Here is a 15537-nt window from a genome sequence, read left to right as displayed (position 1 = left end):
ACAATCCCATGGATACCACAGAGAAGATAGGCGAGAGTCCACCACTGATGCAACTACCTGGAAGTCTTCTTATCTGCCAAGCCACAGGAACATTTCAAAATGCAATGGTGACATTCGTTGTAATGCTAGGCAGAGCTCACAATCTTGCCTGGTGCTCTGAGACTAGCCCATGCAGATTCATGAGACAGGCTGGGTCATCTGGCTGTTAACAGCTGTCAGCTTGCCTAAGCAGAGAAAAGTGGCACAGGCAGAGCCAGCCTGCTATGGAGAAAATCACTGCCTGAAGAAAGCCACTGTGGGACCCTAAATGTTCTGACTTCAGGGGAGTTTCAGGCCATCTCCATGGTCATGTCCACTGGAGCAGAAGGCATTTTGAGACAGTGAGCTGGTTGCTGGAAACTGCCCTTCTGACTCTATTCCCCAAAGAGGCTGTATGCCAGAATCAGGTCCCATAAAGATTGAACTATGGTCTGGTGTGTTGTTGAGGGTTCTTTGGATGATAGAATTACACCTGAGACCCCAGATGTAGGCGTCAGGAAAAGATGGCTGAGCTCTTGACCTCACAGCCTCCCATTATCCTGTGCCTCACAGTAGCTCTCTGGGAAATGTAGGAATCATGACAAAGGCAATCCAAGGTGGAACACTGTTCTCATAACTCAGACTGACCTTTCACTGGTGAAGATGAGGTTGAGACAGTGTCTCAGAGGCTGTCTGTCATGAAGGCAAGCCTGAAAATTGTTGCCAGTAGTGCTGTTGAGGGGCACTGTTGATTCCCAATGAAAGCAAAGCAAATCAAGTCATGCCTGAGAGATTGAGCTGCCTTGTTGCACAGTCCAAGTAATTTTCAATGATTCCTGTCAGATGTCGAAAAGCCACCTACAAATTGCAGACAACCTCAGCCTCAACAATGAGACAATAGCCCACAACCAGGACCACAGCCAGCCTAACTGAAGTCACATTTGCTCTCTGAAATCCCTGGCACCTAAATAATCTGTGGCCAAAGTCAGTATCATCCAACAACAGCCCAGTGAAAGAGCTCCTCCACAATGAGAAAGTTATCCAGATGAAATGAAACCGAGCTTAGATTACCAGGCAGAAGCGAGACACAGCTGACTGCTTCTCATCCTACAGGAATTATGAAAACCTCTGGTAGAAGTGGGAGAACGAGAGTTTCTTTGTTTGTGGCTGTAATAGGAATTTATGATATTATTTTTTTTATTTTATTTTATTTTATTTTATTTTATTTTATTTTATTTTATTTGTATCATACTCTAAGTTTTAGGGTACGTGTGCACAACATGTAGGTTTGTTACATATGTATACATGTGCCATGTTGGTGTGCTGCACCCATTAACTCCTTACTTAGCATTAGGTATATCTCTTAATGCTATCCCTCCCCTACTCCCCCCACCCCACAACAGTCCCAGGTGTGTGATGTTCCCCTTCCTGTGTCCATGTGTTCTCATTGTTCAATTCCCACCTATGAGTGAGAACATGCAGTGTTTGGTTTTTTGTCCTTGCAATAGTTTGCTGAGAATGATGGTTTCCAGTCATCCATGTCCCTACAAAGGACATGAAGTCATCATTTTTTATGGCTGCATAGTATTCCATGCAGCCATAGTATATGTGCCACATTTTCTTAATCCAGTCTATCATTGCTGGACATTTGGGTTGGTTCCCAGTCTTTGCTATTGTGAATAGTGCTGCAATAAACATATGTGTGCATGTGTCTTTATAGCAGCGTGTTTTATAATCCTTTGGGTATATACCTAGTAATGGGATGGCTGGGTCGAATGGTATTTCTAGTTCTAGATCCCTGAGGAATTGCCACACTGACTTCCACAATGGTTGAACTAGTTTACAGTCCCACCAACAGTGTAAAAGTGTTCCTATTTCTCCACAGACTCTCCAGCACCTGTTGTTTCCTGACTTTTTAATGATCACCATTCTAACTGGTGTGAGATGGTATCTCATTGTGGTTTTGATTTGCATTTCTCTGATGGCCAGTGATGATGAGCATTTTTTTCATGGTGTTTTGGCTGCATAAATGTCTTCTTTTGAGAAGTGTCTGTTCATATACTTTGCCCACTTGTTGATGGGGTTGTTTGTTTTTTTCTTGTAAATTTGTTTGAGTTCATTATAGATTCTGGATAGTAGTCCTTTGTCAGATGAGTAGATTGCAAAATTTTTCTCCCGTTCTGTAGGTTGCCTATTCATTCTGATGGTAGTTTCTTTTGCTGTGCAGAAGCTCTTTAGTTTAATTAGATCCCATTTGTTAATTTTGGCTTTTGTTACCATTGCTTTTGGTGTTTTAGACATGAAGTCCTTGCCCATGCCTATGTCCTGAATGTATTGCCTAGGTTTTCTTCCAGGATTTTTATGGTTTTAAGTCTAACATGTAAGTCTTTAATCCATCTTGAATTAATTCATTAAAACATGATAGTGTTTAGAAGGAAACACTCATCCAATGGATTCCCATAAGAATCATTCTCCGTGAAATGAGAAACGTTTAGTGTTAAAGTGGTTGAGGCAGACCCAGGAAACCCTAGAACAATGAGGAACATGGAAGTCAGGAAAAGAAGAGGCAAATGAGGAAGCCACATACCATCAAACATCAATCCATTCCACACCCATTTGGCTTGGGGCATGAAAGCCCTCAAACTGGTAGTTTGCTAAGATGGCCCAAATTTGCACTCCAAATGCTTTTTGCACATTGGAGTACTCCCAACTGAACACTGGACCATAGTGTTGGCTGCTTGTGCAATGAAGTAAATGTCAGGATGGATTTGGAAGCACCTTCTGTGTCATCTGTCTTCATTTTACTTTCAGGTGAAGTTGCGGGACCCATCCACCTCCCACCAGATTGTATCCTCACCCCTATCTAACCTTATTACTGTTCTCACTCTACATCCCATGATGAAATCTGAAGATTATGGCAGAATGCCCCCTAACAACTTGAAGCACTTGCTGGGATGGGAATTAAATTCCAGGTAAATTCAAGGGGCTATGCAGACAGGAATGCTAGTGTGTCTCCTTGGGTTGGCCACAGGACAGTGGTGTCCTCCTACTCTTATTTCTAGAAGAATGGGCTTTTCTTTTCTTTTCTTTCTTTTTTTTTTTTTTTTTTTTGCAGTGGGAGTTGGTTTGCATGCCTGTGAGTCTCTGTCCTCATCCCAATCCACTGTGGATTTATTATCCACCCAAAATTGAAGAACACGGAGCACCACAGCCCAAGCAGAGCCACACAGACAGGCCAACAAAACGTTGAGATATTAAAAAAAAAAAAAAAAAAAAGAAAGAAGAGCTGAAGTTCGTTAGTCACATTATTTTAAGCTGACTTCACTTACAGGCACGCACACACAAAACACACAATGCCCCCCACACACGCAGACTTCCAACACTTACAACACTCCCATGGAAAACATAGCCTGGCAGCTCCTGAGGCTTTGTGTTTCTGCAGGTATCCCCGCCTGGTAGAGAACAACTCCAAGGAAGAAAACAGGGTTGTACCTAAAAATTGCAGTGGGGTAACTTTCAAAAAGACTCACCTCACAATGTCTAGACAGGCCTGAAAAATCTTGCAGCTCCTTTTGGATCCTTTAGGACTTCACGGCTTATTCCTGTGTCTGTGCCTGAAGTTTCTTCAGGCTGGCTCACTTCTGCCATCTCCTAGGATCTTGAGACTATCTCTGGATTTCACAGAGAATACAGGCAAAAATACATGGCTGATCAAACTCCACGATGGTCTCCCTCTCAGACAAGAGACATGGACCTCTTGCTTGGCAACGCTGATATTCATTCTGCTGCTAGACAGAGCTCACAATCAGGCCAGGTGCCATGAGACTAGCACCTGAGTATTTGTGAGGCAGGCTCTGTTGCCAGGCTGTCAGAGCTGTGAACCTGCCTAAGAAGAGGAAAATGTTACAGGCAGATATGTCCTGGTATTGGAAAAAAGGCTGCCTGTGAAAACACATGACAGGATGATAAAAGTCTCAACCTCACAGCGCCTGTGGGGTCAAGCCCCTCTGTAGGAGGAAGCATTTCAAGGCTGTGAGATGGTAGCTGAAAACTGCTCTTCTGACTCCATTCCTGAAAAAAGACTGTTCACAAGAATCAAATCCCATGGGGATTGGAATATAGTCTGGTGTCTTATTCAGGTTTCTTTGGGAGATAGAATATATCTGCGACCTCAGAGGTGGGTGTCAGTGAAAGATGTTTGAATTCTTTATCTAACTACCTCCCTTCATTTTGGGCCATGCAAGGGCTCTCTGGGAAAGGCAGGAAGCACAACAAAGGCATGTCCAAAGTGGAGCAGTATTCTCAAACGATGGCTTGGCCTCTCACAGGTGCAGATGAGGTTGAGACAGTTTTGCAGAGGCCGTTTGTGATGATCTCAAGCCTGAAAAGTGTGTCCAATAGTGCAGTTGAAAGGCACTGTGGATGAAAGCAAAGTAAAACCAAGGCTCACCTGAAATAATGGTCTGGCTTTTGCTGTAGTCAAACCAATGTTCAATGATTCCTGTCAGAGAACCTGAAAGCCTCATATAAAGTGCAAACAACCTCAGCACCCACAGTGAGAGAATGACCCACAACTTGGAACCCAGCCAGCTTGTGCAAAGTCCTTTTTGCTCTCTGAAATAGCTGGCAGCTGAATAATCTATAGTGAGAGGCTGTCCCATTCAGCAACAGCCAAATAAGAGCCCTTCCACAATGAGAAGGTCATGCAGATTAAACAGAGGCTAGATTACCATGTAAAATTAGACAGGGCTGCCTCCTTCTTATTCTTCAGCAATCATGGAGCCCTCCCATATAAGTGGGAGAAAATGAGTTTTCTTCTTGATGACTGTAACGGGAATTTATGACTTTATAATTATCAAAGCTGCCCAGTCATTAAAATGTAGAATTGTTTAAAAGGAAACACTTACCCAGTGGATTCCCATGAGGGTCGTTCTTCATCAACTGGGAAATGCTTAGTATGGAAATCATTGAGGCAGACCCATGAAACCCCAAGCCAATGAGGAACATGGAAGTCAGAAAAAGAAAAGGCAAATCTGGAGGCAACATGACACCAAGTATCAATACATTCCACTTCCATTTGGCTTCGTGTATGAAAGTCCTCAAATCAGGAGTTTGCCAGGATGGGTAAAATTTGCATTGCAAAATTTGTAATTTTATAATTACAAATCTTTGCACATTGGAGTACTCCTACCTGAACACCAGGCCATATTGTGGACTGCTTGTGCAATTAAGGGAACGCAGGGATGGAGTTGGAAGCACCTTCTGTGTCTTCTGTCTTCATTTTTATTGCAGGTAAAGTTGTGGGACCCCATAAACAATTCAATAGGTTGTATCATCACCTTTATCTGACCTTATTGCTGCTCACATTCTATGTCCCAGGATGAAATTCCAAGACTATGGAGGAGTGCCGCCTCATTACATGTAGCAACAGCTCAGCTGGGATCCAAATAAAGGTAAATTCAAGGGATCCTACTGACAGGACAGCTAGTATATCTTCCTGGGCTGGCCACAGTGCAATGAAACACTGGAACATGTCTGATTTTTCATGCGGTGTGCTCTTATTCTTTCTAGATGAGTGGCTTTTTTTTTTTTTTTTTGCCCGGAGAGGTGATTTTGATGCTGTTGGGTCTAGCCACTCCTCCCAGTTTACAGCGGATTCATAACCTACAAAAATAAATAAAGAACATGGAGCCCCTCAGCCCAAGCATAGCCCACTGACAGGTCACCAAAAGGTTGGGAGACTCAAAAAAAAAGAAGGGCTGAAGTGAGTTAGCAACATTCATTTAAGCAGACTCCATTTATAGCCACATACACACACACACACACACACACACACACAGTGCCAAACACACATGCAACACTTGCAACACCCACTGAAGTACACGGTGCGGCAGCTCCTGAGGTGGTGTGGTTCTGCTGGGAGTCCCATCTGGGGGAGAGCAACCCCAGGGAACACAAGGAGTCTATACATAGAAATCACTGTTGATCAAGTTTCAAAAAGACTCACACTTATAAAGTCTAGGCTGGCCTGAGGAGTCCTGCAGATTGTTTTGGATACCTAGGGATGTCCTGGTTTATTCCTGGGATTATGTTTATTGTTTATTCAAGTTGGTTCACATCTGGCCACTCCTAGGATCATGGGACTATGCTGTGGTTCACACAGAGAAGGAATCACAGTGGGAAAAGTTTCAAAAAGACTCACACCTATAGTGTCTAGGCTGGCCTGAGGAGTCCTGCAGATTGTTTTGGATACTTAGGGATGTCCTGGTTTATTCCTGGGATTGTGTTTATTGTTTATTCAGGTTGGTTCACATCTGGCCACTCCTAGGATCATGGGACTATGCTGTGGTTCACACAGAGAAGGAATCACAGTGGGAAAAGTTTCAAAAAGACTCACACCTATGGTGTCTAGGCTGGCCTGAGGAGTCCTGCAGATTCTTTTTCATACTTAGGGATTTCCTGGTTTATTCCTGAGGTTCTGCTTGCTGTTTCTTCAGGTTGGCTCAAGTCTGACCTCTCCTGGGATCATGGGACTATCCTGTGGTACACACAGAGAAGACAGGCAAGAGTCCACTGTTAACACACCTCCACAAAGCTCTCTTTCTCTGCTTGGAGGCAGGGGTTGTTGCTTGGCAATGGTGACATTCATTGTGATGCTAGACAGAGCTCATGATCAGTCCACATGCCCTGAGACTAGTGCATGAACATTCGTGAGGCAGGCTGAAGCACCAGGCTCTCAGAACTATCAGCTGCCTATGCAGAGGAAAATGGTACAGGCAGAGATGGCCTGTTATCAGAAAAAAAGACTACCTGCCAAAACACACTGAGGGACCCTAAAAGTCTCGACCTCATGGCTTCTTTGGCCATCTCCGTGGTCAAGTCCCACTGGAGGATGAAGCATTTCAAGACTATGAGATGGTCGCTGAAAACTGCTCTTCTGACTCCATTCCTATAAAAGGCTGGTGTAAGAATTGGGTCCCATGGGGATTGGAATATAGTCTGATGTGTTGTTGAGGGTTGTTTGGGAGATAGAATCATACCTGTGACTCCAGAGATGGGTGTCGGTGAAAGATGTCCAAGCTCTTTACCTCACTGCCTCCCCTCATTTTTGGCCATGCAGGGGCTCTCTGGGAAAGGCAGGAAGCACAACAAAGGCATGTCCAATGTGGAGCATTGTTCTCAAATCTCAGCCTGGCCTCTCATGTGTGCAGGTGAGGTTGAGTCATTTTTTCAGAGGCCATCTATTGTGATGCAAGCTTGAAAATCATGTGAAGTAGTTCTGTTGAGGTGCACTGTAAATTCCCCAAGAAAGCAAAGTATAATCAAGGCTCACCTGAAATAATCAGCTGTCTTTTGCTGGAGTCAAAGCAATAGTTAATGATTCCTTTCAGAGGACCCCAAAGGCTCCTGTAAAGTGCAAACAACCTCAGCATCCACAATGAGATAATGACCCACAACCTGGAGTGCAGCCAGCCTCTGCAAAGTCCCTTTTGCTTTCTGAAAACCCTGGCAGCTAAATTATGTTTGGGGAGAGGCAGTCTCATTCAGCAACAAACCAATAAAAGAGACCCTCCACAATGAGAAGGCCATGCAGGTGAAATGAAACAGAGGCTACTTTATGAGGCAAAAGCCAGACACAGCTGCCTGTTTTCCATCCTACAGGAATCATGCAGTCCTTTGATAGCTGCAGGAGAACAAGAGTTTCCTTGTTGATGGCTGCAATGGGAATTTACAGTTTTAAGAGTATCAAAGCTGCCCAGTCATTAACACATGACAGTGTTTCGAAGGAAACAATAATGTAATGGATTCCCATGAGAGTCACTCTACATGAACTGGGAAATGTTTAGTGAGGAAGACATTAAGCCAGACCCAGGAAACCCTAGGCCGATGAGGGACATGAAAGTCACAAAAGAAAGAGGCAAGTCTGGAGGCCACATCCCACCCAGTATTGATCCATTCCACTCCCATTTGTCTCAGAGTATGAAAGTGCTGTAATTGAGAGTTTGCCAGGTTGGCCCCTAATTTGCAATCTAAATGTTCCTTGTACGTTGGAGGACTCACACTTTAACACGAGGCCATCTTGTGCACTGCCTTTGCAATTAATGTAATATGGGGATTTAGTTGAAAGTGACTCTTGTTTCATCTGTCTTCATTTTTATTGCAGCAAAGTTGTGTGACCCCATTAACCCCTCAGCATTTGTATCCTCACCCTTATATGATCTTATTGCTGCCCACACTTAATTTTCCAGAATGAAATCCCAAGATGATGAAGGAGCGCACCCTCAGGACATGAAGCACCTGCTCAGCCAGAAACAAAATGTGAGGTAAATTCAAGGGGCCCTGAAGACAGGACTGCTAGTGTCTCTCCTTGCTATATCTTCAGGACAACAAAACACTGGGAGATGTCTTTTTTTTTTTTTTCTTTGCTGTGGTTTGGTACTCTTCTGTCTAGAAGAGTGGCTTTTTCTTTTTGTAGGCAGAAGTCTTTTGGACACTGGTGGGTTTGGCCAACTTCCCAATTCACAGTAGACACAGGATCCACAGAAAAATAAAGAACATTGTGCCCCAGAACCCAAACAAAGTCACACAGAGAGGCCAGGAAAAGGTTGGGAGACTCAAAAAAAAAAAAAAAAAAAAAAGAAGGCTAAAGTGCATTAGCCACATTCCTTTAAGCCAATTCAGCTTACAGGCATACACAGCAACACACACAAACATACTCACACACACACACACACAAACACACAATGCCATGCATACACGCAGACATCCAACACTTACAACATGCCCACAGAATCACACTCCTCAGCAGCTCCTGAGGCTTAGTGTTTCTACAGGCAGCCACACCTAGAAGAGAACAATACCTGGGAACACAGGCTGGCTGTAGAGAAACATAACAGAAGGAGAGATTTAAAAAGAATCATACTGTCAATGTCTAGTCAGGCCTGAGGAATCCTGCAAATTCTTTTGGATCCTTAGGGATTTCATGCTTTATTCTTGGGGCTGTGCTTGATGTTTCTTCAGGCTAACTCACATCTGCTCTCACCTAGAATTATTGGACTATCCCATGGATTGAGCAGAGAACATAGGCAAGATTCCACCGCTGGCACACCTTCCAGGGGTCTTCTCTGCCAAACCACAGGGACTTGGTGCTAGGCAATGGTGACATTCATTTTGTTGCTAATGAGAGCTCACAATCAGGCCTGGTGCCCTGAGACAAGTGCATGGGCATTTGTGACGCAGGCTTGGGCACTGGGCTGTCATAACTGTCAGCCTGCCTAAGCAGAGGAAAACAGTACAGGCAGAGTTGGCCTTGTATCAGAAATAAGGTTGCCTGGGAAATCACATGGTAGGATACTAAAAGTCTTGACCTCCGGGCCTTTTCAGTCCATCTCCATGGTTGGTTGCCACTGGAGAATGAAGCATTTCAAGAGTGTGAAGTGGTTGCTGGAAACTGCTCTTCTGACTTCATTCCTGAAAGAGACTCTGTGTTAGACTCAGGTACCGTGGGAATTGGAATATAGTCTGGTGTGTTGTTGAGGGTTTATTGTGTTATAGGATCATGCCTGAGATCTAAGATGTGGGTTTCAGTCAAAGATGGCCAGGCTCTTGACTTCACTGCCTCCCTTTACCCTTGTTCTCACAAGGGCTCTATGGGAAAGCAACAACAACAACAAAGGCAAGTCTAATATGCAGCAGTGTCCTCACACCTCGGACTGTCCTCAAATGGGTGCATATGAGGTTGGGACTTTGTCTCAGAGGCCATCTCTGGTGTTGGCAAGCCTGAAAAAGATGTCCAGTAGTGATGTTGAGGGGCACTGTTGGTTTTCCATGAATGCAAAGAAAAATTAAGGCTTACCTAATAAAACGAGCTGCCTTGTGCTGGAGTGCAAGCAATGTTCAATGATTCCTATCAGACGACCTCAAAGCCTTCTGCAACGTGCAAACAATGTCAGTCTCCACAATGATACAGCCACCCACAACCTGGAGCACAGCAGCCTTCCTGAAGTCCCTTTTGCTCTCTGAAAACCCTGGAAGCTAACTAATCTGTGGTGAGAGCCGGTCACACTTAGCAATAGCCCAGTGAAAGAGCATCTACAGAATGAGAATGAAGTGCAGATGAAATGAAACAGAAGCTAGATTACCAGGCAAAAGCCAGACATGGCAGCCTGCTTCTCATCCTACAGGAATCATGCAGCCCTCTTATAGAAGTGGGAGAATGAGAGCTTTCTTGTTGGTAGCTGTAATGGGAATTTACAGTTTTAAAAATATCAAAGCTGTCCAGTCATTAAAATGTGACAGTGTTTAGAAAAAAAAAAAAAAAAAACAACACTCATGCATTGGATTCCCACGGGGGTCATTCTCCAAGAACTGGGAAATGTTTAGTGAGGAAGTCATTGAGCTAGACACAGGAAACCCTAAGCCAAGGAGGACCACTGGAGTCAGGAAAAGAGGAGGCAAGTGTGGAGGCCACAACCCACACAACGTGAATACATTCTACCCCCATTTGGCTCCAGGAATGAAAGCCCTCAAATTGGGAGTTTGCCAGGATGGAATAAGTCTGCACTCCAAATGTTCCTTCCACGTTGGAATACTTTAACGTGAACCCTGGGCCATAATTTGGACTGCTTGTGCAATGAAGGGAATGTGGGGATGGAGTTGGAAGCACCTTCTGTGTCATCTATCTATCTTTATTTTTTTTGCAGGTGAAGTTGCGGGACCCCAGCCACCCCTCGCCAAATTGTATCCTTGTCCCTATCTGAACTTATTGCTTCTCATGCTACATGTCCCAAGATGAAATCCAAAGATGATGGAAGGGTGCCCCCTCACGCCAGGAAGCACTTGCTCAACTTGGAACCAAATAATAGGTAAATTCAAGGGTCCCTGCCAAGAGACAGCTAGTGTTTCTCCTTGGGTTGGCCGGAGGACAATAAAACACAGGGAGATGTTTGTTTTGTGTGTGTGGTGTGCTCCTCTTCTTCCAAGAAGTGTGGCTTCTATTCCTGGGGGAGGGGACTTCGACACCGGTGGGTCCGCGCCTGCCTGCCATTTCACTGAGGATTCATAATCCACATAAAAATGAAGAAAGGGGAGCCCTGCAGCCCAAGCACAGCCACACAGACAGGCCACCAAAAGGTAGGGAGACTTAAAAAAATAAGCACTGAAATGCGTTTGACACATTCCTTTGAGCAGAATCCACTTTTGGCACACACACACACTTACACAGAATGACGACCCCCCCCCCCACACACACACACACCCAGATATCCAACACTCACATCACTTTCACAGAAACACACAGCCCAGCAGCTCCTGAGCCTGTGTGGTTCTGCAAGAAGCCCTACCTGGGAGAGAGCAACCCCGGGAAACACAGGCGGGCTGTACCTAGAAATCACACTGGAGGAAGTTTTAAAAAATGCACCCCTACAACGTCTAGGCAGGCCTGAGGAATCCTGAAGCTCTTTTTGTATCCTTAGGTATTTCACGGTCTATTGCTAGATCTCTGCCTGATGTTTCTTCAGACTTGCTCAGGTTTGCCCTCTGCTACGATTATAGGGCAATCCCACGGTTCCCACCGAGAAGACAGGCGAGAGACCACCGCCGATGCACCTCAACAGAAGTTTCCTTCTCTGCCAAGCCTCAGGGACTCGTTCCCAAACAACAGTGACATTGATTATGATGCTAGGCAAAGCTCACGTCAGGCCGTGTGCTGAGACTAGCACATGCGCCTTCATGCGGCGGGCCGTTTGCCTGGCTGTCAGAATATCAGCCTGCCTAAGCAGAGAAAAATGACACAGGCTGAGCTGGACTGTTATCACGAAAAAGGCTGCCTGTGAAAACCCACTGCAGGACCCTAAAAATCTCAATTTCATGGCCCCTTCTTGTCGTTGTCTCCTTGATAAGGAGACCCAGAGACTGTAGCTTCTGAGGTTGCATGGTTCTACAGGCAACCCCGCCTGAGAGAGAGTAATTCTGGGGAACACAGGCGGGCTGCACCTAGAAATCACAGTAGGGCAAGTTTCAAAACGACTCACTTCTACAACATCTAGGTAGGCCTGAGGCATCCTACAGATACAGATAACCTCAGGGATTTCACGGTTTATTCCTGGCTCTCTGATTGACATTTATTCACACTATATCATGTCTGCCTTCTCCTGGGATCATGGAACTATTTGGTGGAACCCACAGAGAAGACAGGCAAGAGTCCACAACCAACATACCTCCATGGAGGTACACACAAGGCCACACACACACGCAGACATCTAACACTCAAAACACTCCCACAGAAACATACAGCCCGGCAGCTCCTGAGGCTGGTGCTTCTGCAGGAAGCACCACCTGGGGGGGAGCAACACTAGGGAACACAGGAGGGCTGTACCTAGAAATAACAGTGTTGCAAGTTTCAAAAGGACTCACCCTACATCTAGGCAAGACTCAGGCATCTTGAAGATCCTTTTGTATCCTTCCAGAATTTGCAGTTTATTCTTGGGCTTTTATTGACATTATTTCAGGCTGGCTCAGATCTACCCACTCTTAGGATCGTGAAAGTATCCCATAAATCACACAGAGAAAACAGTTGAGAGTCCACAGCTGACACACCTCCAAAAAGGTCTCCTCAGCCAAGATGCAGGAATTTCTCGCTAGGCAATGGTGGCATTCACTGTGACACTAAATAAAGCTCGCAGCTCAGTCCCAGTGTCTTGAGACTAAGGCATTCGCATTTGCGAGGCAGGATCGAGTGACTGGCTGTCAAAGCTGTCAGCCTGACTAAGCAGACGAACATGGTACAGGCATAGCTGGCCTGGTATCGGGAAAAAGGCTGCCTGCAATAACCCACTGCTGGACCCAAAATGTCTACACCATAGGGACCTTTTGGTCAGTCTTCATCGTCAAGTTCAGGTGAAAAATAAGTTGTTTTGAGACTGTAAGGTGGTCGCTGCAAACTGCTCTTGTGCCCCAATTCCTGAAAGAAGTTGTGAGCAAGAATCGTTTCCCATGGGGAATGGAATACAGTCTGGTGAGTTTTTCAGAAGTCTTTGGGTGGTGGAATCATTGCTGAGACCCAAAAGGCGGGTGTCAGCAAAAGATGGCTTGGCCCTTGACCTCACTAACTCCCTTCATCCTAGGCCTCACAAGAGCTGTAAGCAAAATACAGGAATGACAACAAAAGTAAGTCCAAGATAAAACATTGTTCTCAAACCTCAAACTGGCCTCTCATGGGTGCAGATGAGGTTGAGACAGTGTCCCAGAGGCTGTATCTGGTGATTCCAAGCCAGAAAATTGTGTCCAGTAATGCTGATGAGGGGCAATGTTTATCTCCCCATGAAAGCAAAGAAAAATGACGACTCACCTGTGCAAACAAGCTGACTTGTGCAGGATTCCAAGCAATGTTCAAATATTTCTGTCAGAGGACCCAAAATCCTTCAGCAAAGTGCAAACAATATTAGCCCCCACCAGGAGACCACAACCCACAACCTGGAGCATAGTCAGCCTACACAAAGTTCTTTTTGCTTCCTGAAATTCCTGGCAGCCAAAAGATCTGTAGTGAGAGGCAGTCCCATCCAGCAAAAGCTGATGACAGATCTACTCCACAGTGAGAAAGAACATACAAATGATGTGAAATAGAGCCAAGATTACCAGGCAGATGCAGACATAGTTGCCTGCTTCTTCTTCCACATGTATCATGCAGCCCTCCAATAAAAGTGGGAGAACAAGAGTTTCCATGTTGGCAGTTGTGACAGGATTTTAACACTTTTAATACTATCACAGATGCCCAGTCATTAAAACATGACAGAGTTTAGAAAGTAAAACTCAAGCAATGAATTCCCTTGAAGGTCTTCCTCCACGAACTGGGAAACATTTAGTGTGGAAGACATGGATCCAGTCCCAGCTGAAGAGGAAACTGGAAGTTAGAATGTTTTCTGCATGAAGGAGTGCTTCCACCTAAACACCAGGCTATGGAGTTGGAAGCACCTACTCTGTCATCTGTCTGTATTTTTTTTTTTTTTTGCAAGTGATGTGGAAGGACCACATGCACCCCTCAAAAGATTGTATCCTCAAACCTATCTGACCTTATGACTGCTCACACTTTATGCCTGAGGATGAAATCCCAAGACGATGGCAGAGTGCCCCCTCATGACATGAAGCACCTGCTCTTCTGGGAACCAAATTTGAGATAAATTCAAAGGGCCCTGTGGACAGAACTGCTAAGGTCTTTCCCTGTGTTGGCTGTAGGACAATAAAACACTGTGAGATGTCTTTTTTTTGCGGGGGCCGTGCTCATTTTCTTTATAGAAGAGTGGATTCTTTTGCAGGGGGATGTTATTTGAACGACAGCGTGTGTCAGTTGGCCTCTCATTTCACTGCAGATTGATGATCCACAGAACAATAAAGAACACGGAGCCCCACAGCCCAAGCAGGGCCACTCAGATCAGCAAACAGAATGTTGGAAGATTAAAAAAAAAAAAAAAAAAAAAGAACTGCTGAAGTGCATCAGCCACATTATTTTAAGCAGACACCACTTACAGGTACACACACGTACACAAACACATGCACACAAACACAAAATGCTACACATACATGCAGACATACAACACTTTCAACACTTCCACAGAAAAACACAGTCCAGCATCCCCTGAGGCTGCATGATTCTGTAGGAAGCCCCACCTGGGAGACAGCATCCCCAAGAAACACAGTCATGTTTTACATATAAATCTCTGTAGGGCAAGTTTCAAAAAGACTCACCCGTACAACATGAGGAATTTTGCAGATCCTTTTGCATCCTTAGGAATATCGTGGTTTATTCCTGGGGCTGTGCTCAATGTTTCTTCTGGCTGGCTCACCTCTGCCCTCTGCTAGGATCTTGGGAAAAACCGTGGATACCACAGAGAAGACAGGGGAGAGTCCATCACCAGTGCACCTCCATGGAGGTCTCCTTCTATGCCCAGATGCAGGGACTTGTCACTGGGAAATGGTGACATTGTCACAATGGTGGCATTAATTGTGACTCTAGCCAGAGCTCACAATCAGGCCTGGTGTTCTGAGACTAGCGCAGGCATATTCATGAGTCTGGCTAGAGCATCCAGGTGTCAGAGCTGTCAGCTTGCCTAAGCAGAGGAAAATGGTACAGGCAGAGCTGGCCTGGTATCTGGAAAAAGGCTGTCTGCAAAAACCAAATGCGGGTCCCTAAATGTCTTGACCTCAGGGCCCCTTCGGGCCATTTCCCTTGTCAGATTTCACAGGAGGAAGCATTTGGAGACAGTGAACTGGTGGCTGGAAATCGCTCTTCTCACTCCATTCCTGAAAAGGCTGTGTGCAAGAAAAGCTTTCCATGGGGATTGGAGTATGGTCTGCTGTATTGTTGAAGGTTTTTTAACTGATGCAGAAATACATGAGATCCCAGAAACAGATGTTAGCAAAAGATGGTGAGGCCCTTTGCCTCATTGCCTTCCTTCATCCTAGGCCTCACAGGGGCTGTCTAGGAAAGGCAGGAACCAGTACAAAGGCAAGTCCAAGATGAAG

General features: G+C 45.2%; 1 long non-coding RNA gene across 1 annotated transcript; it reads right to left on the bottom strand.

The window, feature by feature from the left end:
• Positions 1–1428: 1428 nt before the first annotated feature.
• LOC129395730 (uncharacterized) lies at positions 1429–9663 on the bottom strand. Its single transcript, XR_008622987.2, has 5 exons — positions 7059–9663; positions 6418–6556; positions 4926–5682; positions 3549–4434; positions 1429–2545 (listed from the first exon to the last, which is right to left on the bottom strand). It is a non-coding gene; the product is annotated as an uncharacterized LOC129395730 (long non-coding RNA).
• Between the last annotated feature and the right edge of the window lie 5874 nt (positions 9664–15537).

The sequence above is a fragment of the Pan paniscus genome, chromosome Y (assembly GCF_029289425.2).
Source record: "Pan paniscus chromosome Y, NHGRI_mPanPan1-v2.0_pri, whole genome shotgun sequence".
Lineage (NCBI taxonomy): Eukaryota > Metazoa > Chordata > Mammalia > Primates > Hominidae > Pan > Pan paniscus.
The sequence above is the reverse complement of the archived record's forward strand: the minus strand, read 5'-3'. Positions and strand labels throughout refer to the sequence as shown.